Below are 25,942 nucleotides of genomic sequence, written 5' to 3'. Positions count from 1 at the left end.
TAAATTGCCATCATTAAAAAGGAAATGCATCAATTTGTTGCTAAGGAGCAAGTGAAAAAAAAGCAGACAGCATTTTAATGCCGCACTTTAATAACAGCCCCCCTCTGTCCCTGCCACACTGTCTGCATGAGGACTCCTAATCTAATCTCTGCAGCATCAATTATGTATATTTCCCAGCAGAATACGTGATCTCATGGTCACAGCTTCCCGTCCTTGCAGTCTCATTTGGCTTCCATTAACCAATGTTATCTTGCATGATAAAAAAGTTGCAATGTAACACTGACGGAATTCACTGTCGTCATGTGCGGCACGGGTGTCACGGACAGGTCCTCAGGAATCTATGGGCGGACTCGTATACATGGCGCCCCAGTGACAAGCAACATGCCTGCACCAGAAGTGACTGTATCTATGGGGAGGGTCACAATGTGTTAGGAGATTACCTCCAACAGGACCACTCGAAATTAAATGCTGACCATACGCAAGTGTCTGATGTGGAAGCCAATTTTAAAACACCCCCACCAGCAGAATAAACGCTATTAAACAGACAAACTGCCCGAAAGGGTTGATCCTGCTGATTAAAATCATGCCCGTCTTGACGAAATCACTGGCAGCATCCCCATGAAAAGTATGTTTATTCTTTATGCGCATGAGGGCCTCCGCGCACTGTAGGGCGTGGTCAGCCCTGGAAAGGAGGAGGAGCTAGGGAAAGTGATTGGCTGAGCCCCGCCCCTTGGTACACTGCAATAAAAGTCTTTTCAGGAACTCCGCTACCGATTTTCATAAGAAAAAGTATCATTTTAAATCAGCAGGATCGATCCTGCCAGGCACTATGCCTAGTTTAAGAGGGATAAGCCTGCTAAACAATAAGAGATCTCAACATATAGTTGTCTGTTGAGGGTGCAGTATACAGCAGTACACTGGACAAATGCATGCCAACAGGAGACCCTTTTGATGTCTGGATTCTAACCCTTTCCAGACCTCCGCCGTACAGGTCCATCCATTCTTTAAAAATGGCTTAACTGCTGGGTTTCAACTGTTTCATACAGCAGACACCCAGGGCAAATGCCTGCGATCGGCGAAAATGCAGAACAATAGCATTTAACCCAAATGTGACCATGACATTTGAGAGTGTAAAACCTGGAAGCGCTACTCTTCTGGACCTGGAACGGCTCCCCAACACAGCGATTGGAGGACTTGTTGTGAAAGGTAAGAACCTGCTGGAGCCTCTGATGCCTTTCGCAGGTATATTCCAATATTCCTGCAGATGGCAGCACTACATTGGAATATACTGAATCTTCCAATTATAAATGGATTTAATTCCATAGCTGCATAGAAGTGGCGATCTTACAATTGCATGCTGTTAGGCCCCTTGGGGCCTAAAAAAAATAAAAAGATACATATAAATGTCCGTACTAAAATATAAAAATATTTATCCTGCATGGTGAACGGAGTAATGGAAAAGAAAAAAACTAAATGGCTGATTCGCCATTTTTTCCCGTCATTTAACCTCCCAAAACATATCATCCTGTAAAAAAAATTAACACCCACTCACCTCTCTAAACGTAACTATAGAAAAAGTTATTGGGATCAGATTATGGCAGTGAAACGAATAAATTATATTTTTTCCAAAGTTTTTATTTTTTTCAGTATTAAAAACACAAGAAAAACTAAATGAACGCGGTCTAGTTGTAATCGTACTGACCCAGAGAATAAAGGGCATGGGTCAGTTTTACTGCCTAGGGACGGACTTCAAAACAAGACCCATAAAACCATGGAGTCATTAGATTTTTTTTCATCCAATTCCACACCATTTGGAATTTATTTTCCAGCTTCCCACTACATCGTATGTAAAACTAAATGGTGCCAATATAAAATACAACTTGTCTTGCAAAAAAGCAAGCCCTGATATAGCTATGTAAATGGAAAAATAAAAAAAAGTTATGGCTCCAGGAAGGCAGGGAGTAAAAAAGCACGGCAACAGCAGGGTCCTAGAGGAGTTAAATACTAAGGGCACATAGGCGTATACATCCGGAGCGTATTCCGGACTATATACGATGGGCATCACAGACATGGTGTGAAATGAGCCGGAGTTTCCATTGTTCGTTCTCCACAGAATAAATTGCACACTGGGCCTCCTGCATAGAAACCAGGGCAGACAAAAAGTGCCAGTGCAACCAGTCAAATTCCAGGGCCGTCTCCCATTGCAACCACTTATCTGCACAAGATTGCCTTCATGTCGGGTTCTCTACTTCACCACATACCTTTCAAATAAGGCCTCATGCACACGACCGTTGTGTGCATCCGTGGCCGTTGTGCCGTTTTCCGTTTTTTTTCACGGACCCATTGACTTTCAATGGGTCCGTGGAAAAAAAAAAAAAAAACGGAAAATGCACCGTTTGGCAGCCGCATCCGTGATCCGTGTTTCCTGGCCGTGAAAAAAATATGACCTGTACTATTTTTTTCACGGCCAACGGTTCACGGACCCATTCAAGTCAATGGGTCCGTGAAAAAACACTGATGCACACAAGATTGGCATCCGTGTCCGTGATCCGTGTCCGTTTTTTCCTATCATTTCAATGGCAAACTTGACTTAGATTTTTTTTTCATTTTACATGTCCGTGGATCCTCCAAAAAACAAGGAAGACCCACGGACGAAAAAACGGTCACGGATCACGGACCTACGGACCTTAAAAAAAAAACGGTCGTGTGCATGAGGCCTAACAGAGGATTAAAACTAGGTCACAAACACTCTTTATCCCACACATGAAATGCTCAGTTACCACAGTTCCACATGCCGAGGGTCCATGCACACCGCGTGTACTTTGTGTGGATTTCGCTGTATATCCGTATGCATTAGTAGTAGATTTGCCCCAGATCCCACCCGTGGCATTGGGCAAATGGTGAAATCTGCTATGAAAATCTGCACAACCGACTACCTGCAATTTCAAAATCCGCATCACCAGTCGAATTCTGCACGGTGTAGATGAGAACCTCCCTTCCGTGGGCTTCCAAGTCTGTGCCTCCCCACAGCAAAAGATCGGACATGTCCTATCTTTTATTGCACATGGCCAGTGCCCGCGTTTTGTGGACCCGCAGTTTGCAGCACAGGCATGGCGGCCCTACAATGGTATGCAGGAGGCCTAATGCGCACTTTGTGCAGGTAGCGTTAGGCTATATTCACACAACAAAATGGTCAATTTTTCATGGATGCGTTCCGACAAACGGCCACCCCCTTAAAACTGTATGGGGGCCGTCTGCTCATAAAAAGCGTAGAAAATAGGACATGTTCGCAGGTAACTTAATGGTGTAGACCAGGCATGCTCAACCTGCGGCCCTCCAGCTGTTGTAAAACTACAACTCCCATCGTTCCCTGACAGCCTACAGCTATCATCCTACAGAAGGGCATTGTGGGAGTTGTAGTTTTACAACAGCTGGAGGGCCGCAGGTTGAGCATCCCTGGTGTAGACGATCCGCATGAATTTCCGCACCAAAAAAAGCACTGGGCTTTTTGGTGCGTATTTGATTTGGTTTTGCTACAGATCGCACCCTTGCATTGGAAAGGGTGAAATCCGCAACAGAAAGATCCGCAAACGTAACGGACATGCTGAGGATTTCTACATCTGCACGGCAGGTCCATTTCTGTGAAGTGCACATGAGATCTGCCGTACACTTTGCTAGTACTGTAATATGCTGCGGTTTTTCTGCAGGAGAACCCGTGTGTAAAGCCTTATTCACACGTCAGTGTTTCACGGAGGTGTGCTGTACGTGTTCGGCACGGACAGCACACATCCCCATTCATTTTAGGCTACATGCACACGAACGTTGTTTGTTTCAGTGTCCGTTCCGTTTTTTGCGGATAGGATGTGGACTCATTCATTTCAATGGGTCCGCAAAAAATGCAGACCGCACACAGTGTGCTGTCCGCATTAGTATGTCCGTTCTGTAGCCCTGCAAAAAAAAAAAAAAATAGAACATGTCCTATTCTTGTCTGTTTTAGGCATTGTTACAATGGATCTGCAAAAAAAAAAAAATGATGGCACCCTTTTTTTTTTGCAAATCTGCAGTTTACCGTTTGCATGTAGCCCTAATGTGTGCATTTAGACATCAGTGTTTTAGCACGGATCCATCACGTCCATTATAGTCTATGCGTCCGTGAAAACCACGGATGCAACACAGACAGCAAAAAACGGACACACAGACCCAACACGGATCCGTCACTGACCACCTGCTCACGGATTTGAGCACGAACGTGTGAATGAGGCTTAATCCACATCGTGTGCAGGTAGCCTAATGATGTGCGCAGTAATACGAAAGCTGATATGTAAAAATGCCAAATAAACTAGTCTAACAGGAGCCCTATACAAGAAAAGGGCTAGATGCCTTCAAGCAAGGCGGTGAAAGCCCCTTATCTTGAGCATATACTGTGCTTGAAACACAGCCCTCCCCGTGTCATTTAGTATGAAATCAGTAATCAAGGCAGCGCTACAGTTCTTCCATCTCGTCATACTACACCGACGAACGGCCTGCACTCCCCTTTAAATAATGGTATGTCCCAGGCAGAATGGGCTGGAGCTATGGCAAGGCTCCCAGGAGTTACGCAGCTTCTGCCCTTCAGATCCTGAAGGTCACGAGATCAAACCCAGCAGGCTGGTAGAAGGCACACACATACTACACATAGATATCAAGGAGCATACAGACTGCAGGTAGGTTGGCACAGGAGATGCCAGGCATGGGGTGCTGCTTGCAGCCTGAATGGTAATTAAAAGCAATCTGTTCTGTTCACTGAGCCGGTCATTAACTGTAATTCCATTAGTAAAGCAAATCGATTAACGCTTCTATACAGCCACATCTGGGCACCGTGATGTACAAAGCATTACAATTACGGATGTGGCGGGGTATTGCATACGTCCACTATGAGGACAACAGTTTAGGTGAATGTATAGAAATGTGTAGGATATAAAACGGAGTTGTACCCAAATGAACGTGGAACAGTCTGCCGGATAGTTTTAACGCTAGGGCGACACTAGCCTAAGGCCTCATGCACACGACCGTTGCTTTGGTCCGCATCGGAGGGCCGCATCCATTACTCCGTTCCGTAGCCCCACGAAAAAAAAAATATAACATGTTCTATGCTTATCCGTTTTGCGGACAAGAATAGGCATTTCTACAATGGGCTGCCCGTTTCTGCACCAAATCTGCACCAACATCCGCATGTGTTAGGCCTCATGCACAGGACCGTTCTGTTTTTTGCGGTCCGCAAAAAACGGAAGCCGCCCGTGTGCATGAGGCCTAACGCATGCGGATGTTGGTGCAGAAACGCAATGAAATCTGCATAAACTACGCTGCCATGTGCATGCACCCTTAGCATATATTCACTTTTTTTTTTAAATCCCGGATTTAAAGTAAAAAAATTTAGTGTAGATAACAAAAAGAGTAATGGCGGGTTTACACGGCCTGAGAAGCAGCCGATTATCGGGAAGCGCTCCTTCCTGACAACTGGCTGCCCATTCAGTGTGGGTGAAGCACTGCGTTTACATGCAGCCATCACCTCGACCAACTCCACGATCAGATAGGAACTATCATAAGTTACCATGATGCAGTCAGTTTGGGTCAGGGGAGCCGCCTGGTCCAAAAGATGCAGTCGACCCAGGGACCACGTTTCACACGGTCATATCAATCAGCCCTTACGGCTCCTTTACATGGGCTCACTGTGCAGGCAGTTATCGGGAATGAAGCATTTGTTCCTGATAATTGCCTAATCATTTACATACAGCAAACGTCTCCACTGTATGGGGACAAGGGATTGCTGCTGTGATCTCGCCCCTCAATACAGGTTCATGGTTTCTGGGGAGCAGATGCTTGTTCACACAGCACAGTCTGCTGCCCAGAAAGGGCGATTCTGGGTGCCACATCAACAAAGCTTTTACCCGAGTAATGAATGATTGCTTCTTCATCGCTGGCACCAATACACAGGGCAATTAACAGGAGCATGCATCCATACCAGATAATTGGCCCAAGTAAAAGGGCTTTAAACATAATGGAATAATGTTAGAACCAGTCCTGCTCCTTCCGGTCCCCGGCATGTAAACCTCCACATGGAATCGATTGCGCCGCTGCAACCAATCAATGGCCTCAGTGGTGACGTATCCCCAAGCAGCACGTTACTGCTGGGTCATATGCTGCAAATTAGGACTTAAGTGCATCAAGGGGCATTGCCAGCATTGGAAAGAACACATGCAGAGGACCTGGCCGGACTCCGCACCAACTCATGCAGATTTTGGTGTGGACTTTAGTGCTGAAATGATGCAGATTTGCCGCATAGGGAGCTGTTACACCTGCTGGTGTGGATCATAAAAGGAGACAAAGTATTAGGCTGGGTCTCCGCAATCCGGTTTCTTGATGGAGAGCCCAAGCCAGGAACAGGTTATAAACTGAGGACACCGATAAAGGAAAGCCTGTCCTAAACAAGGCCTAATTGTCTGGAGAATGTAAGGACCACAGTTCTCACAGAAGTGGAAAAGTTACATCTACAGATGACTATCTCGCTTTCTGCAATTAAGACAATTTGCTTCCTGAATGAAGTTTAACAAGTGTAGCGAGACTGATCGAGGCACATGACCCTTCCAGCCAGTTCTGGTCCAAGCCAGAATATACATGAACCTGAAGCAGTAACACTCGCCTACTGGTAAACACCTGCCCACCGCTCCCCCAGGTAAACACCTGCCCACCGCTCCCCCAGGTAAACACCTGCCCACCGCTCCCCCAGGTAAACACCTGCCCACCGCTCCCCCAGGTAAACACCTGCCCACCGCTCCCCCAGGTAAACACCTGCCCACCGCTCCCCCAGGTAAACACCTGCCCACCGCTCCCCCAGGTAAACATCTGCCCACCGCTCCCCCAGGTCTAGAGCATGCAAGTCCACCACTAAATGCAGGAGAAGGTGGACCAGAAGGTTAAACAGCAGGGGGCGCTACCAGAGAGGAAAATGTATTGTACATAGAAAACCAAGCAATATTTTTATCACATGCATTATGCAATACCACGTCACATAAAATACCCTGTTTATTGCACAGTAATAACTTTTGTGGGATAACACCTTTAACCAGGACTTTGTGCAGCTTCCACTTGCATCATATTATTATTATACAGATTACAGGGCTACTGTTCGACGATTGCAGAACCACATGATACACTACCAGGGTACACCTCCATTATTAATCTCCCTAGTGTACAGTTCCTGTAGGGATAGCTGTGGAGGGTCCGCTTTCAGAATAACTCTAGGTCATGTGGGGGAAAGCTCTTCACGAAAGAGGAAAAATCAATAGCCCATTCCCAAGAGCCTGTGAATAGTGTGCATATGGCAGAAATTAAATTTCAGCCCCCTCAAGGAGTCCAGAAAGCCTCCTGAGCCTGGGATCATTCACGGTACTCACACACAGAAAAGACACGTAACGGCTGATTCACATGACCGTGCTCAGTCCGGGAAACATGGCCTGTGTCAGCCGCGGCTCCCCTGACACACACTGACTACATTACAGATTTATCATATAGTCAGTTCCTATCTGACTGTGCAGCCATTGTACCGTACTCACGTCAGTACAACAGACCCGCAATCAGATGGGAACGGACTGCACCATAAATCTCTGATGGGTCAGGGGAGCCGCGGCTGACACACAGGCCATGTTTCCTGGACTGAGCACGGTCATGTGACGCACGCTTTGTATATACAGTATAAAGACTGCAAGAGTATAACTTCTCCTCGAGACAAAAAAACTAAATGCTATTGAAACGCGGTGGAATATATGGTGGAACTAAAAATCTGTCATGAGAAATCTAGTCTAGATAAGGAGGTGGTCTTCTCATAAAGGAGGACTTTGAGAGGTTTCACCGTATTTCTTCTCAGTATGCATAACACATAGGGCATATACAGGTAATACAGGGGGTCCAGATTGGCTCTTGACCACAGTCACTGAGGTGGGAAAAAGGTATGTTCACACAGCAAAAGTCCCCCATGGCTTCAGTAGCGGGAAAAAGCGGTTTTCCTCTACGTAATCTGTGATCAAAACAGCAGCTTCCCATTGATTTCAATGAGGAACACACCACCATGTGTACATGGCGGAATTTTTTATTTTTGGCGCCGATTTGCAATTGGCTTCAGAAGTAGCATGTTACGGCTATAAAGTTTTTGGCAGCGTTTCCACCATCAAAAGACACGCTGCTCGCAGAGGTAGATCAGCCTGTTGATCAGCTACTGTTTTATACATGGTGGATTTTTGCCTTTTAATCACACCCCAGGGTTTACTCTGGATTCCAGCTTCACTCATGGAGACCCTCAACATCACGTGGTCCATTTACAGAGTCCTTGTACGATCCTTCTTCTGTGGGTAACACAGCAGCAGCGGTCAGGCTTGTTTACTACCCGTGTGGTTTTTTTTTGCCTATACTGGGACGTGACCCAAAAAGGGAATAAAGATATGTCTTCCTAGTTGGATCTCATCCTGGTTTTGGTTTAAAAAAAAAAAATAATAGGTGACAAACGAGATCTGCAAGTGGGACGCGGGGCTGCAGTCTTAGGGCTCATGCACATGAACGCAAGGGCTCAATGCCTGTATTAAGGACCGTAAATGGCGGTCCACAATATACGGGCACTGGGAGTGCACACGTGCTGCGGACTCAGACATGAGTAGGCCCGCAAGTTACAAACGAAGATAGGACATGTCTTATCTTTTGCAGAGCGGGGGCACGGATCGGAAACCCGCAGAAGCACTACAATGATCTTCCTTGAGATTTCAGGTCTGTGCCTCCGCACCACAGAAGATAAGACACGTCCTATCTTTTTGCGGATCACTGATCCATTCTAGCCAATGTGTCTACATCAGCACCGCTACCGCTGGTGCCTGTGCATTGTGGACCACTATTTGCGGTGTGCAGCATGAGCACAGAGCCCTTACGTTGTGTGAATGAGCCCATTTATTGAGCACAGGTTTCATTGCAGATTTAGTGCCGAAATCTGGGAGTCGGCGCCACAGTTCATGCGGCCAAGGATTTTTGACGTACAGGTCCATTCTTGGCGCAGTTACCACTCAGACCCCTCCCAAAGCCGCAGCGGGAGCCTGCTTGTGGAACTAAATCTAAAGCGGATCCGCGCCATTCAAAATGAAAACCGGGTTATGTAGCAGATTCTGTCACTGACAAAATCATCCATGTGAACAAGGGTACCGCCACCTTTTTATGCAGATTTGGGAGATACACTATTACTCCTGAATTTGGTTTCAAAAACTGCATAAAAATAAATAAATAAAAAAACACGGAACATGCGGCCGTGCGCTAAGGTCGGCCATACACATTCAATCTCTATCGAGTGGGCTGAACATGTACGTGTACTCAGTGGGGAGAAAGTCGTTATCAGGCACTTTACCCCTTCGGAGGACAAAAGGATCAGGTGAAAATATTCGCTTTGCCTGCACTCCGTATACTCCGACCAAACACGACCGTTGTTATGGTCCGCAACCAACCCGCAGTTTTTGCTGCTCTTTTGCGGACCCATTCACTTCAACGGGGCCGCAAAAGATGCGGACAGCTCTCTGTGTGCGCTGTACGCATCCGTTGCGTGGCCCTGCAAAAAAAAAATATAACGTCCTATTCTTGTCCATTTTGCGGATCTGAAATTTGCGGACCGCAGAAAATGGTACGGTCGTGTGCATGAGGCCTAAGGGTAGGTTCACACACAGGCTTTGAGGCAGATCCGCCTGCGGGTTTTTCAGCTAAAGCCAAAGTGGATTCGAAAGGAATGGGAAATATAAAGGACGGACTCCTACTTCTCCTTCCTGGTAGATCCACTTCTGGCTTTGGCTGAAAAACCTGCCTAACAACCTCCGTGTGAACCGGTCCTTACGACTGCGATCAGCCCAGTAAACACAGTCCATGTGTCAGCCGCATCTCCCAGGCCGACCCGAACTGCCTGTGTCATAGCGCCTATCTGATCCCGCATCATGTCAGTACACCGCAGCCCTGCGATCAGATAGGAACTGATCAGAAACTACCATGAGGCAGTCAGTTTCGATCACGGGAGCCGCTGTCAACACACAGGCCATGTTTCTTGGACTGATCACGGTCGTGTGCATGAGCCCTTATTCACACAGCGCTCGAGCAGTCCACATTACCGCCTTCACTCCTGGTTTTGGCTCACAATCACTGACTGTAGATACAGCCCTATATAATTAGAGGCGCTCACACACACACACACACAGCAGCACAGGGATCACACCCTGCCACACATGGAGGAGAGCGCCCCCTGTCAGGCGACTGCAGGAGCAGGCCAGCTGCGTGGTGTTGTTGTTCCACGTGGGGACAATGCTCTGCTGGGCGGGGTTACAGGACGTGTTTATGGGCGTGGCTACCCGGAGACGGACTCTAACAGAGGTGGGCGTGGCTTTCTGCTTCCAGAAAGGATTGATGTTTACTTTACTCCGAGGCGGTGTCCTTCAGCATGCTGGGCGTTGTAGTGCGCCGCAGCTCCTGGACGTCCCCACCTATGCCCAGCGCTGGGCCGCAGTCCTCCGCTGTGACATTCCCCACAAGGACACCGCGTTCCCAGTACATTATAATACCACCCCACCCACACACGGAGCATCTGTGCCCGCGACACACACGGCCATCTGCCAGATGAAAAGCAGCACAAGGACACAAACATGGAGGGTACACCTCACCACCACACACACCCGTCAGCCCGAGGACACTCACTGTGATCTGGGGGTCTGGCCTCTCTGAGAAACGTCTCTTGGGTCCTCTCTGTGCAGCTGTCTGAGGGATCTGAGAGACACCCAGACAAAGACACTCCTAGAGAAAGAGACAGCTAGGGGAGGAGCTGAGAGGGGGAGGTCCGCGCAGAGACGGCTGCTGAGGAGAGACGTGCACACAGGGGAAGGGAGAGACAGACATATGGAGGGCTTGGAGGCAGGGGACGCCTCAGGTTACACATGGCCACATGAAGGATGGACGCCGTCCGTGTGTCCTCTGTCAGGACGTGTGGTCTCCGAGGTTTCTCAGGGACAGCCAATATGGCCGCCATGCCAGGCTTCACATGGCCCCAGCGAGCTAGTTTACCTCAGCACTGAGGGCTGCACTTCTTATACATGGCAGCATTCAGTGGCATATTTTAGGGCACACGGGGCGGAGGATTTGACATAAATTGGGCAGTTTCCTCAGGGGATTACTTTTGCAGGGTGCAGATAAGATTTCTTTACAGCCCATGTGTACATAACCTTATGGGGGCCTCCAAACATGACTGAAAAGACAGCCGACATAATCTGCTGTGGGTTTTACCCTCTCCACTGCACAGGGTCAGATCCGCGGTGGAAATGCTGCAGGTGTCAAAGCCGCACCGCAGGTCAATGTACGCTTTTTTACGCCGTGTGTGATGGAGATTTCTTAAAATCTCATCCTCTTTGCCGGATCCGGCATTAAAATTGCCGCAATGACGGAATCCGTTCTTCCGGTCCGCGCATGCGCAGACCTTTAAATTCCGGATCCGTTTTTCCGGATGACACCGCAAAACATCTAACGATTGTGTACATGAGCCTTTACATGGCTACATAGGGTCTTTTATGCTGGCCAATGATCAGGAACAACCGCTTATTCACCTCATCATTGCCCCATGAAAATGTGCCACTATTCGCCAAACAAGTGAGCAAACGCTATTTTTTGGGGAGATTGGAACTTTTCTGTGGCATTAAAAGTCCTTGTCAGCAGCACATCACACAGGCACGTGCTGCCAACAAATAATTGCCGCCGAAAACATGGGTACTGAGTACCAAATACCGCGCTGTATCGTTGATTGGTGCTTGTTAATAGCCAGAAACTTTGCCAATGTTATAGGACTCATATACATATGGAGCTGAGCTTTAAGGGGAAAATTGGTTCCCATCTCTAGTAACTTTAGCCTAAATAAAATCCATCAGAATGGAGATGTCTTTCAGACCCTCATATATAATAATCTTAGTAAGGCCTCATGCAGACGACCGTGCTGTGGACCGCAAATTCTGGTCCGCAATGCACGGGCACTGACTGGCCGCCTTCTGCGGACGCAGACCCATTCACTTGGAAGGTTGTCCGAAATCCGCATCCGACAGTCTGCACAGCAAAAAGTAGTGTATGCACTTTGCGGTGTGGAGGCATGGACAGAAAACCCACAGAAGCACTCCATAGTGCTTCTGTGGGCTTCTGAGCCGTCCCTCCGTTCTGTACCATATCTTCAAGGGAATGGGTCCACATCCGTGATACAGAGTGCACACAGCCGGTGCCCATATATTGCGGACCCGCGGTTTGCGGTCCACAGCACGGGCCTGGCCAGCACATGTTCGTGTGCATGAGCCCTAAGGCTGCTTTCACAGGAGACTTCGTCACAGACTTTGTTAAATATAGCGGAGAAAAAAGTCCTGCAGGCAGGACTCTTCTCTCTGCTAAAAAATGTTCTCCCAAACGGATCTCATTATAGTCAATGGGATCTATTAGTTTCCGTTCGTATCAGTTATTTGCCGAATCCAGCACTTTTAAAAAATGATAGCACAGATGTGAACGTAGCCTAAGGCCTCTTTCACACTTGCGTTGTCCGGATCCGGCGTGTACTCCACTTGCCGGAATTACACGCCGGATCCGGAAAAACGCAAGTGTACTGAAAGCATTTGAAGACGGATCCGTCTTCAAAATGCTTTCAGTGTTACTATGGCAGCCAGGACGCTATTAAAGTCCTGGTTGCCATAGTAGTAGTGGGGAGCGGGGGAGCAGTATACTTACAGTCCGTGCGGCTCCCGGGGCGCTCCAGAATGACGTCAGAGCGCCCCATGCGCATGGATCATGTGATCCATGCGATCACGTGATCCATGCGCTTGGGGCGCCCTGACGTCACTCTGGAGCGCCCCGGGAGCTGCACGGACGGTAAGTATGCTGCTCCCCACTACACTTTACCATGGCTGCCAGGACTTTAGCGTCCCGGCAGCCATGGTAACCATTCAGAAAAAGCTAAACGTCGCATCCGGCAATGCGCCGAAACGACGTTTAGCTTAAGGCCAGATCCGGATGAATGCCTTTCAATGGGCATTCATTCCGGATCCGGCCTTGCGGCAAGTGTTCCGGGTTTTTGGCCGGAGCAAAAAGCGCAGCATGCTGCGCTATTTGCTGCGGCCAAAAAACGTTCCGTTCCGGAACTGAAGACAATCCTGATGCATCCTGAAGGACGGACTGTCCATTCAGAATGCATTAGGATAATCCTGATCAGTATTCTTGCGGCATAGAGCCCCGACGACGGAACTCTATGCCGGAAGACAAGAACGCAGATGTGAAAGAGCCCTAACATAGTTTGTAAGGCTGAAAAAATACATACGTCCATCCAGTTTAGCCTCTTAGGGCTCATGCACATGGCTATAGTTTTGAACTGCATCTGATCCGCGTTTTTTGCAGATCAGATGCAGACCCGTTCATCTTAATTCAACAAAAATGGAACATGTCCTATTGATAAGGATAGAATATTTCTGCAGGAGTAAAAAAAAAAATGGTGGTACAGTATATACATGGCCGGTATCCTTGTTTTTCGGATGCACGGTTTGCAGACCGTAAAACACTTATGGCCATGTGCATGAGCTCTTATCCTGCAAAGTAGATCCAGAGGAAGCCAATTTTCCTCATTTTAAGGAAAAAATTCTTTCCCGGCTCCAATCAGGTCCCTTAGGACCTGCATGCAGTACTTTTTTTCCATCTAAAATAACGGATCCCAGACGGAAATGGCTAAAACTGATGCCAGATGTGCAAAGCGGATGCTTTAAATACAGGATCCGGGGTGAGGGGTCAGAAGAGCGAAAAAATGAATGGGACATTTCAGGGCAAATTTTCTCCTATAAATGTAAATAAAATATATTAGAAATAAATATTTTATATAAAATATATTAGAAAAATGTTTCCTATCACTGTCCTTACACATTAGAAAAAAAGGCAGTTACACTTTAAGAACAAAAAAAGTTTTAAATTTTTTTTTATAAAAATTCAAATCACCGCCTTTCACCAAAGTAAAAATAAATAATAAAAAAATAAAGATTATTTGCATCGCTGTGTCCCAAAACACTGTAATTATTAAAATATAAACATATTTATCCCATACAGTGTCTATAGTAAATGAATTTAAACATACCTGGGATTAACGTGTCTACAAAGATAAATAAGAAATAATATAAAGGCAGACTAGATGGACCAGGTGACGGGGAAAAAAATCAAACTGGCTGATTTTCTGTTTTTTCGCCACTTTACCTCCCAAAAAATGGAACAAAAAGTGATCAAAAAGTCATACTCACTCCAAAATGGTATCAATAAAAGCTACATATTGTCTTGTAAAAAATGAGCCTCCACATAGCTTCGTGGACATAAATCTAAAGAAGTTATGGCTGTCACAATACAACAATGCAAAGAATTTTCTTTTTACCAAAATGTTAATTTTTTTTGTATTAAAATACAAGAAAAACTATACAAATGTGGCATTGTTGGTTTTGGCTTTCAAAGTGGCATTAGGAAACCTGACCATGTGGCTGTACCCTTACTTCTGTTTTTGTACTCCACCCTGCTAAATGGAGTAAGATTGCACCTTTTATTGATGGGGCTATCCCATGGCTAATGTAAAAAATGAAAATCTTTTTCCAGCACAGCTAGAACCAACTCTGTACCTCACATGGATCCAGAGATCTCCCTATTCACAGCTCAAAGGGAGTGTCTTTTCTGCTGCAGCTCAGGAGGCGTGTCTATTCTCTCCCTATCACAACTGAGGATGCAGTTGGATGAAACTGAGCATGTGCGGCCTTCTCAGTGAGCAGGACAAACAAATAAGAAAAAGAACAAACAGCAGGTGGCGCTATACAGATACATTTTATTGAATAACTTAGTGGCTATACAAAATGTTTAATTACATGCAATTACAAAAGTATTCAAATCCAGTTGCTGGTTTGAAAACTGTAGACTATTTTTGTGGAACAACCTCTTTAACATCTGTAGGCAAAAGTTTTATAGTGCTACAAATTTATCAAACCCTGTACAACATTTGATGAAATTAGTGCAAATTACGCCAATGAAGACTCGAAGCAAAACTGACTTCAAAAGATTCTCATGAACCGGGGCGCTCCTCGCGTTCCTTCTTGTCAGGTACTAGTATGCGCCCTCTCCGATTTTATCATGTCTTACGCGGGTCCTCTCTGAAACCTCTCAATCAGATGCTAGAGCCCTCCGCCATTCGCCCCAGGCATACCTTTGAACACCTCCAACTTCAACATTTTTATTCGACCTTGCGTAAAACCCATGACCTATCCAGAGCCCTCACTAAGTTTGAGCAAATGTGCCTGGCTCCATCAGCAGTATTCAGGGACATCTCCACTATATACAATTTGCTCATTCAGCAACACTCCTCCCGTCCTCCTCCCTTTTGCTCGGCGTGGGAACGCAATTTAGGTGTCCAACTCACCCCCTCCCAATAGCAGAGACCCTTCCTTTTGACTCACAAGGCACTGATCTCCACGAAGGCGCAGGAAACTAATTACAAGGTCCTCTCCAGGTGGTACAGAGTGCCCACTTTTCTCCACAAGTGGTTTCCGTCTGTACCGGACAGATGCTGGAGATGTTTATCAGAAGAGGTCACCATGATTCATATATGGTGGCAATGCTCTGCCCTGCACCCTTTCTGGGACTCGGTGCATTCCATTGTGCGCAAAGTGACAGGGATTCCTATACCCAACACCCCCGAATCCCTCTTGCTTTTCGCCTTCGACCTCACCATCCCAGCCTATAAGGTCTCCCTCTTGAAATATATGCTCCAAGCCACCAAAACTGTCATTCCCTGCCACTGGAAGTCACCCTCCCCCCCTACTAATGGAGTGGTTTGAGGAAATCGCTCTCCACCAAAGGATGGAGGACCTCATCTGCGTTTCCCCATTGTCCGTAGCCCGTTTTGTGAAGACGTGGAGCCCATGGGAGACGTTTCGTACCTCCAGTGAGTTCCGGGCTGCACACTAGTAACCAGCGCTCGTGTCTGTTCCCCACTCTCCTCCTTCCCTTTTTTCCTCGTGTGTCCCCCCTGTTGTCTCCATTGTATGCTCCTTCTCCCAATGCCTTTTCTTTACTGACTATGTTCTTGATACAAGGGCAGACCCCCTGATGTTCTCTGCTTTTGAAACTGATATTCGCTGTTCTCGACTTATTGCCACATGCTGTATGTTCAGATACGCTTTATTGCTCTTGTCCTATTTACCTTGGAAAATTTAATAAAACCTTGAATAAGAAAAAGATTCTCATGAGTGTTTCTTCCACGTCAAGTATTTGTGACCTTATCACCACGAGGATCGGATACAGATACTATCCAAGTATACTGTATTACGTTTTGGCCTCCCATGTGGAGAGGGAAAAAGTAAAGCTGAAGTTGTTACAGCTGTTCTTGACTTGTGGAAACCCCCTCCTTCAAAGGGGTTGGCCAGTATCTATTACAAGCCGCATATGTCGCTGATGTCTCATAGTTTAATATGAATAATTCATGTTTACGTGCAGGTCTGCTTCCCGGCACTGTTCTCCGAAAATGGCCGCTGGTGGAGAGTTCCGTCCATCAGTGGCCCCCATTAATTTACACTGGGGATTGATAGGGAAAGTAGCACGTACATAGTGCGTCTATTGTAAGTGAATGGTGGCTGCTGGTGGACGGAACCTTCCAGAAGCAGCCATTTTTGGAGTGCAGCACTGAGAAGCTGGTGACCTTCATATTAAATCGTTGGACATCAGCGCTGATAGTTTAATGATGCCTATTACTAGCTGCATGTGTGTGCTGTGCCCAGCTAGTAGTGTACTCAGCTTGTAGTGTAAGCTGGTCAACCCCCTTAAATTAAGTAGTCTAAGGGTGGCTGCACACTGTGCAGATTTATGTGCAGAAAACCTGCATGAAATCCACGCTAAAACCGTATAAAAATGCACAGATATTCATACTATTGTGTTTTTGGTGCATTTTTTGTCTGGTTTTAATGCGGTTTTTGGTGTGGATTTGATCCATTGAAAAGTGTGAAATCTGCAGAATAAAATTTCACACCTAAGAAAAAAGCTTTTGTGTACATAAGATTTGTCTAATCTCATACTTTTGCTGGTAATGTATCATGTGCAGCCACCCTTATAGTGCTTGATGTCAGGAATCTATACTTTGCACAAAAAACAGGTATAATGGGGGTAGTCCTCATCATAACTTTAATCAGGTATAATGGGGGTAGTCCTCGTCATAACTTTATTCAGGTATAATAGGGGTAGTCCTCGTCATAACTTTATTCAGGTATAATAGGGGTAGTCCTCGTCATAACTTTAATCAGGTATAATAGGGGTAGTCCTCGTCATAACTTTAATCAGGTATAATAGGGGTAGTCCTCGTCATAACTTTATTCAGGTATAATAGGGGTAGTCCTCGTCATAACTTTATTCAGGTATAATAGGGGTAGTCCTCGTCATAACTTTATTCAGGTATAATAGGGGTAGTCCTCGTCATAACTTTATTCAGGTATAATAGGGGTAGTCCTCATCATAACTTTAATCAGGTATAATAGGGGTAGTCCTCGTCATAACTTTAATCAGGTATAATGGGGGGTAGTCCTCGTCATAACTTTAATCAGGTATAATGGGGGTAGTCCTCGTCATAACTTTATTCAGGTATAATAGGGGTAGTCCTCGTCATAACTTTATTCAGGTATAATAGGGGTAGTCCTCGTCATAACTTTAATCAGGTATAATAGGGGTAGTCCTCGTCATAACTTTAATCAGGTATAATAGGGGTAGTCCTCGTCATAACTTTATTCAGGTATAATAGGGGTAGTCCTCGTCATAACTTTATTCAGGTATAATAGGGGTAGTCCTCATCATAACTTTAATCAGGTATAATAGGGGTAGTCCTCGTCATAACTTTAATCAGGTATAATAGGGGTAGTCCTCGTCATAACTTTAATCAGGTATAATGGGGGGTAGTCCTCGTCATAACTTTATTCAGGTATAATAGGGGTAGTCCTCATCATAACTTTAATCAGGTATAATAGGGGTAGTCCTCGTCATAACTTTAATCAGGTATAATGGGGGGTAGTCCTCGTCATAACTTTAATCAGGTATAATGGGGGTAGTCCTCGTCATAACTTTATTCAGGTATAATAGGGGTAGTCCTCATCATAACTTTAATCAGGTATAATGGGGGTAGTCCTCGTCATAACTTTAATCAGGTATAATGGGGGTAGTCCTCATCATAACTTTAATCAGGTATAATGGGGGTAGTCCTCGTCATAACTTTAATCAGGTATAATGGGGGTAGTCCTCGTCATAACTTTATTCAGGTATAATAGGGGTAGTCCTCGTCATAACTTTATTCAGGTATAATAGGGGTAGTCCTCGTCATAACTTTAATCAGGTATAATAGGGGTAGTCCTCGTCATAACTTTAATCAGGTATAATAGGGGTAGTCCTCGTCATAACTTTATTCAGGTATAATAGGGGTAGTCCTCGTCATAACTTTATTCAGGTATAATAGGGGTAGTCCTCGTCATAACTTTATTCAGGTATAATAGGGGTAGTCCGCATCATAACTTTAATCAGGTATAATAGGGGTAGTCCTCGTCATAACTTTAATCAGGTATAATGGGGGGTAGTCCTCGTCATAACTTTAATCAGGTATAATGGGGGTAGTCCTCGTCATAACTTTATTCAGTTATAATAGGGGTAGTCCTCGTCATAACTTTATTCAGGTATAATAGGGGTAGTCCTCGTCATAACTTTAATCAGGTATAATAGGGGTAGTCCTCGTCATAACTTTAATCAGGTATAATAGGGGTAGTCCTCGTCATAACTTTATTCAGGTATAATAGGGGTAGTCCTCGTCATAACTTTATTCAGGTATAATAGGGGTAGTCCTCATCATAACTTTAATCAGGTATAATAGGGGTAGTCCTCGTCATAACTTTAATCAGGTATAATAGGGGTAGTCCTCGTCATAACTTTAATCAGGTATAATGGGGGGTAGTCCTCGTCATAACTTTATTCAGGTATAATAGGGGTAGTCCTCATCATAACTTTAATCAGGTATAATAGGGGTAGTCCTCGTCATAACTTTAATCAGGTATAATGGGGGGTAGTCCTCGTCATAACTTTAATCAGGTATATTGGGGGTAGTCCTCATCATAACTTTAATCAGGTATAATGGGGGGTAGTCCTCGTCATAACTTTAATCAGGTATATTGGGGGTAGTTCTCATCATAACTTTAATCAGTTGTCTCACTTCAGCAAATGGCATGTATCATGTAGAGAAAGTTAGTATCATGTAGACCCGGTGGCCAGGTCTGTTGGATTGCGCATAGACACACATGCGCAGCAGCCAATGTCCCTGCCACCTCATATGTGCTGCAGCGGTGGCCATAACCCCTGGAAACGAACGTTATCTACATGACAAATTCTGAAGTGAGACAACCCCTTTAAGCCTATCCTCCAGCAGTCCGAGTGCCTAGAATGTAATCTACACCAGCCTATAACTAGTATAGATTTCAAGGGAACCTGTCACCGGGATTTTGGGTATAGAGCTGAGGACATGGGTTGCTAGATGGCCGCTAGCACATCCGCAATACCCAGTCCCCATAGCTCTGTGTGCTTTTATTGTGTAAAAAAACCCGATTGATACATATGCAAATTAACCTGAGATGAGTCCTGTAGGTGAGATGAGTCAGGGACAGGACTCATCTCAGGTTAATTTGCATATGTATCAAATCTTTTTTTTTACACAATAAAAGCACACAGAGCTATGAGGACTGGGTATTGCGGATGTGCTAGCGGCCATCTAGCAACCCATGTCCTCAGCTCTATACACAAAATCCCTGTGACAGGTTCCCTTTAAGTCATCAATTACCTCGGCATATTGGCGTAAGTGATGATAAATATGCTGGGGCCAATGTTCCCATGACCCCCTTTCGGAAAGCAGTGCGGACAGCATAAAAACACAATTTGTGCAAAATAAGTTTGTGCAAATGGTATTTAAAAACTTTTTACACCAGTTTTCTGGTTAAGGCCAATAATAATTGACCCCCAATGTCTCCAGCTCCTAAAGTATGTCCATCAGCCGACTTCAGTTTCCATATTATATAAGCAATTCCCTGACATGTATCTTTTTCCTCCTAGCATAGCTTGAAGGAAGGAATGCTGTCCAAAAAAAAACATTGTCTAAAACATTGTGGCCCATCTCAAGGTTGCCCAAGTCCACCCGGATGTTCCTGAAACACTAATCTTAATAAACCTCCCCCCAGAACGCTTTTGGTTTTCATAGGAAGAAGTGATACTGTATTAGTGACACATTGGTGAGGTGTAAAGTTTTTTAGTGTAGACCATTGAGCACGGTTTCCATTACCACCTGGGCCCACTCACAGCAGACATGGGCTTGTGCCCTAGTTTATTATCCAGAAATATACGTCAGATTTTCTTATCTGTTTTATAAAAAATCTGACTAGTAAAGATCTATGATTGGTATTTCAGAACCTAATTTTGTATATGTCGTACTCAGCAAGTGTTAAATGGTCCATCTGGACATTTACGGCATAGTTTAAGACATTATATGCATATCCCACCTCTAGAACCCACTCCTGTGTCAAGAGTGGGGCCCTGCCGTGAATAGAGAGCATGTCAAACATATGTGGCATCCTCTTCATTGACTGCTACGGGACATCTAAAATTAGCCAATCTTTTGGAACGCCCTTACCAGTGAAGGGATGGGTGACCACCGCATGTGCAGTTTGCCAATTCTTTAGGTAGGAGCGTGGCCTTCAGGTGGCACCCGCACCTATCAGACAGTTAGGGTCCATTCACACGTCTGTATGTGTTTTGCGTATGAATGGGACATTTTGCGGACCGCACATCACCGGCACTCTCATAGAAAATGCCTTTTCCTGTCCGCAATTGCGGACAAGAATAGGACATGTTCTAATGTTTCGCAGAACGGAAGTGCGGATTCGCAAATGCGGGCAGCACATTTCAACCCCATTGAAAATGAATGGGTCCGGATGCGGAACGGATGCGGTCCGGATGCGGACCCATTTTGCGGACATGTGAATGGACCCTTATGCAGCAGGTGGACAATACACCAATGTGTATGGGGCCATGATTTCCCCCCGACATCATCTGAAGCTCCTTATACATAGATGTCGGCTCCACTGTAGGTATGCCACTGCTTAGCATGAACCAGGCATGCTGTAAGTCCTGGGTATTCCTCCTGGTTGGTGGCAGGGACTGGTGTGAATGATACAGTCTGTGTACAGCTTTGAGGAACACGCTAGTGCTATCTAAATAATGATATGATTGGACTCTGGTCACACTGGCATCATGGCTTATGTCTATAGACAACCATGACGCATCAGTTTTGATGGCAAAGATATTTCTGCCTGCAGTCCTAGCTCTAGCCTTAGTGCAGCCGAAAAGATTTCCAAGGGTTCAATACAGGAAAAGCACAAATGGTCATGCTAATCATTCCAAAGGGCCAGGAACTTTATAGGAAAAGGGTCTTCTCTTAGTAACCAGAAATAGGAGGTCGCTTTGTGACATCATTTTCTTCGTTTTGACTTTACAGTACCGAGAGCTCGCCCGTTTCATGGGATTGCAGAGAGCAGGGAAAGACGAGCACTATATGTTTAAATGAAGTGGCTACATTGGCAGAACACAGAGATCTTTCTGCCAAGGAATCTGTGAAAGTGACAGAGCTGGGACAAAGATATGTCTGTGTGGAGCCGTCTCCTGGAGGTCTCCACCTGACTTCATGTCTTTTTCTTGGTACAGAGCATTGCATTAGCATACTCAATCAGTGTGTTGTTTTTCGGGTCCCTTACTTGCTACGCTGGTATATTTCCATAACAAGTGTGCCTTCTTCTGAGAACAGGCCAGTCTGGAGGTGTTTACCTCTGATCACAATACAGAAGTGCTGACACCACAAAGGTCCACCATTATGTCCACACATTAAAATGCCTTTAGATTAGAATCAGTCACACCTTTGACTGTCTTCTCACATACTTGATACTTGTTTTGTGGCCCACGAACAGCCGTGTGTATGAGCCCTTAGTTTCAGGTCTCAGACAACTTAGGGTTCATTCACACGTCCGTGTGTGTTTTGCGGATCTGTGGATCCGCAAAACACGGACATCGGCGATGTGCTTTCCGCATTTTGCGGATCGCACATCGCCGGCACTTAATGGAAAATGCCTATTCTTGTCCGCAATTGCGGACAAGAATAGGACACGTTCTATTTTTTTCGGGATCAGAATTGCAGACCCGGAAGTGCAGATCCGCAATTGTGCTGCCGCATAGAAATGAATGGGTCCGCAATTTCATTCCGCAAAACGCGGTACGAAATTGCAGACGTGTGAATGGACCCCTTAGGCTACTTTCACACTCGCGTTTGGTGCTGATCCGTCATGGATCTGCACAGAGGGATCTGTTCAGGTAATACAACCGTCTGCATCCGTTCTGAACGGATCTGTTTATATTATCTTTAATATAGCCAAGATGGATCCGTATTGAACACTATTGAAAGTCAATGGAGGACGGATCCGTTTACTATTGTGCCAGATTGTATTATAGAAAACGGATCCGTCCCCATTGACTTACATTGTGTGTCAGAACGGATCCGTTTGGCTCAGTTTCATCAGACAGACACTAAAACACTGCAGTCGACGTTTTTTGGGTCCGCTTCCATAGCGGAATGGAGACAGAACGGAGGCAAACTGATGCATTCTGAGCGGATCCTTTTCCATTCAGAATGCATTAGGGCAAACTGATCCGTTTTGGACCGCTGGTGAGAGCCCTGAACGGATCTCACAAACTGAAAGCCAAAACGCCAGTGTGAAAGTAGTCTGAAGCTTATTTATTAAAGGGTTTGTCTCACCTCCTGATTTCAGTGTCTCACATTGCTGCTGTCACACTCTCTGAGCTATAGTGGGGGCGCTGTACGGATCGTGACAACCAATGGTAAATCGGTTTGCTAGCTCTCCCTCTTCAAGGCTGTGGCGCATATCCTGGATAGGTCCTATACAAGCAGCTATAGATAAAAAGGAGTGGCCAGAGAAGATGGAGCCGTGGACTGAAGCTAATTTCCACGGTTTCCGGCCAGCAGAAAGGCTGGCGTTAGCACGATACCTGGAGATTAGCAGATTTGAAGATACTGTGGGCCACAGCCATTATGGAGAATGAACATATATTGTTACTCGTGTCAACTGTATACACCTAATAAATTCAACTTGACGAGGTGAAACAACCCTTTTAGAGTACATGCACACGTTCAGGATTCATGTGCGGAGAATCCGCACTGAAATCCGCAGGTGTTCGCAGGCAAATCTGTGCAGTCAATCCGCATTAATTGGTGCGGATTTCCCGCATGCGGATTTTACTAAGTGAATGAAGAAAATCCGGTCAGGAAAAATAAAATAGATTGACATGCTGTGGATTTAAAAATCCGCACCGCAGGTCAAAATCCGCGCAGAAAAAATCTGCATCATGTGCATTGAGAATTTCTAATTCTCATAGAATACAATGTACATGACCTACGGTGCAGATTTTACGCACGCAAATCCACGCGGAAAATCTGCACGCAATCCTGATCGGGTGCAAAACGCTCAACACATGAAAACCAATGCTTCCCTATGGCCCTGGTTCACACTTGAGCGTTTTACAGCGCGTTTGAACGCGCTGTAAAACGCCCTACGCTCAAAAAAGTTCTTGATCTTCTTTGGGGCGTTTTGTCGCGCGTTCCCGTACATAGACTTTCGGGAACGCGCGACAATGGGCGTTCGCTTGTCTCTGTATGCGCGATTGTAAACGCCGGTACAATCGCGCATACAGAGCGCTCCATCGCGAACGCTCAGGTGTGAACCCAGCGTGAAGGAATTGCTTACTTGTATTAATAAAACTGCCCTCTTTCTGATCAGGAATGAGCTGACAATGAAGCAGGGAGACTTACCTTCTCTTTGGTGGGCTGCAGGTCGGTCTGCAGAGTGCAGGCTCGGAACAGTAATATGGGTTTCTCCTAATTTGATTGTAGACAATCTTTTCTCTTCTATTATTGGAACTCTCCCATTCATAAAGATATTGATTTCCTATAACTACAGTATGTTAGGGAATATCTAACAGGACCTGATTATAGCTTGTCACAACATATTGTAATTGTAATGCATACAAAAAGAAATGGTCTAGTCATATTGGTAGTCAATACTACAGAATGGCATGGAAATATCACATTATGACAAAACAATTTACCCTAAACTGTTAAACATCTAATCCTCCCCCACATTTGTTATGTTCATGGACAACTGGAGGTAATGACTTAGGTAAACGTTTGTCCATCAGTACAACCAGTATATTTGAGTAGTTGATCTTTGTTAGGGGTATGTGGTAATTCTGGATTATATTGCTCCATTGCTTCCTCTGCTTGTTTAATTTGGCTTGTGCTCTTTACCTAGGGCTGTCAACTGGGGAATGGGAGATCACAGTGGTTACAGCCCGTCCAAATGAGACTGTGCCTGTAGTTTTCAGCGTGGTATGTACGCCGGCATGTCAAATGAAGTATGTAGTATCCCGGAGAGTTCTCACAGAACCGTGCACCTTCACTAGTTCTCCATTCTAAAGCAGCGTTGGTAAAATATCCCTGCCTTTGGACAGGCAGAGACCTCCACTAATCCCTCCTGAAATACTGCTAATAAATCGTTTATACTGTATGTACATCTAGAGAACGTAATAACCACACTTATACTATGTAATCCTTTATGTACCTATGTTCTAAGGCTGTGGTTTGGATCAATTACACAATGGCTTTTAGGTTTGATACCTTCAGTGATGTTTCAGGGAGCCACCTTAACTGATATGACTTCCCCCAAAAGATTAATTGTTGGCACCCTCCTCAATATAAACCGGTTGTCTATCTCTCCCTTTCTCATTTTTGGCTGGTTTCCATCTTGTTATTTTCCAACTGTGAGATCTTGGCTTTCATCATGAAATAGACAGTTTAAGAGGAAAGGGAAGTTACAAAGACAGCCAGCGAAGAATATTTTCTATAATGTCTCACCTTGTAGAACTGGTCTTCAATGTTGTTCTCTCAGATCGCCCTCCAGGAATTAGTTCCCAGTCTTACTTTACCTCCTGGTTTGGATCCACCTATAGTTCGTCTTTTGTCTGTGCTCAGATTCTTCTTTTTCTCTTCCACTGTTATGGCCTTGCGATGAATTTAGGTGGTCTACTTGTCCTTTCAATTTTTCACCTAAGAGTTCTTCACATCATCACTGCAAACTCAATGTCAATGTTTCCAGTGTCCATTTTCCAGAAAACAAAAACTAAGAAGCGTGGACGGAGAATTAGAATTACTCTCATGAACATCTTCTAGTGATATAGGTTAGAAGTGGGGGATAGCGGTCATAGGGAACAGACCAGTGCTATGAGCAAACGGGGCTGTTGTTGCCACAGGGGATTCTGGTCATGGATTTCCAATAGGACTCTGATTTGTGTCAGGGACATGGTGTGATATCCTGAGAGAGACAGTTGTTTGGTGTGTCAGAGGCAGTTACAGTTATGGTCACCAGGATAAACCAAATAAGAAAAACCATAAATCATATTTTTTTTTTATTGTGCTGAAAATTGAAATAGCTGTGGCATAGTTTGATAATTCTGTGCAGGGGCCAGTGGGCTTTTCTTGCACATTTGAGGGCCTCATTGAGTAGGTCATACACATGTGATGGCTGTTGGCTGGACTGTCACATGGCTCTCTCTCCTCGCTCCCACATATACATACATAACATGCATGTTTATGTCAATGATAAGCCAGTGGATGTTGAAATCTAACATGACCGATCCTGCTCTTTCCGAACACCTGCCATCAGGAGACTGTCATGTC

General features: G+C 45.3%; 1 protein-coding gene across 2 annotated transcripts in view; it reads right to left on the bottom strand.

Moving 5' to 3' along the window:
- Nucleotides 1-10,872, bottom strand: part of LOC122924240 (protein NDRG2) — a 47,427-nt gene extending 36,555 nt beyond the window's left edge. Inside the window, exon 1 of one of the 2 annotated variants that reach the window (XM_044275173.1) lies at nucleotides 10,744-10,872. The gene's annotated coding sequence lies outside the window, so the exon portion shown is untranslated. The remainder of the gene's footprint in view (nucleotides 1-10,743) is intronic. The other variant, XM_044275180.1, reaches the window with a different exon arrangement.
- Nucleotides 10,873-25,942: the final 15,070 nt, after the last annotated feature.

Source organism: Bufo gargarizans, chromosome 1 (assembly GCF_014858855.1).
Source record: "Bufo gargarizans isolate SCDJY-AF-19 chromosome 1, ASM1485885v1, whole genome shotgun sequence".
Lineage (NCBI taxonomy): Eukaryota > Metazoa > Chordata > Amphibia > Anura > Bufonidae > Bufo > Bufo gargarizans.
Note: the sequence above shows the minus strand (reverse complement) of the source record. Positions and strands in the feature narration are given on the sequence as shown.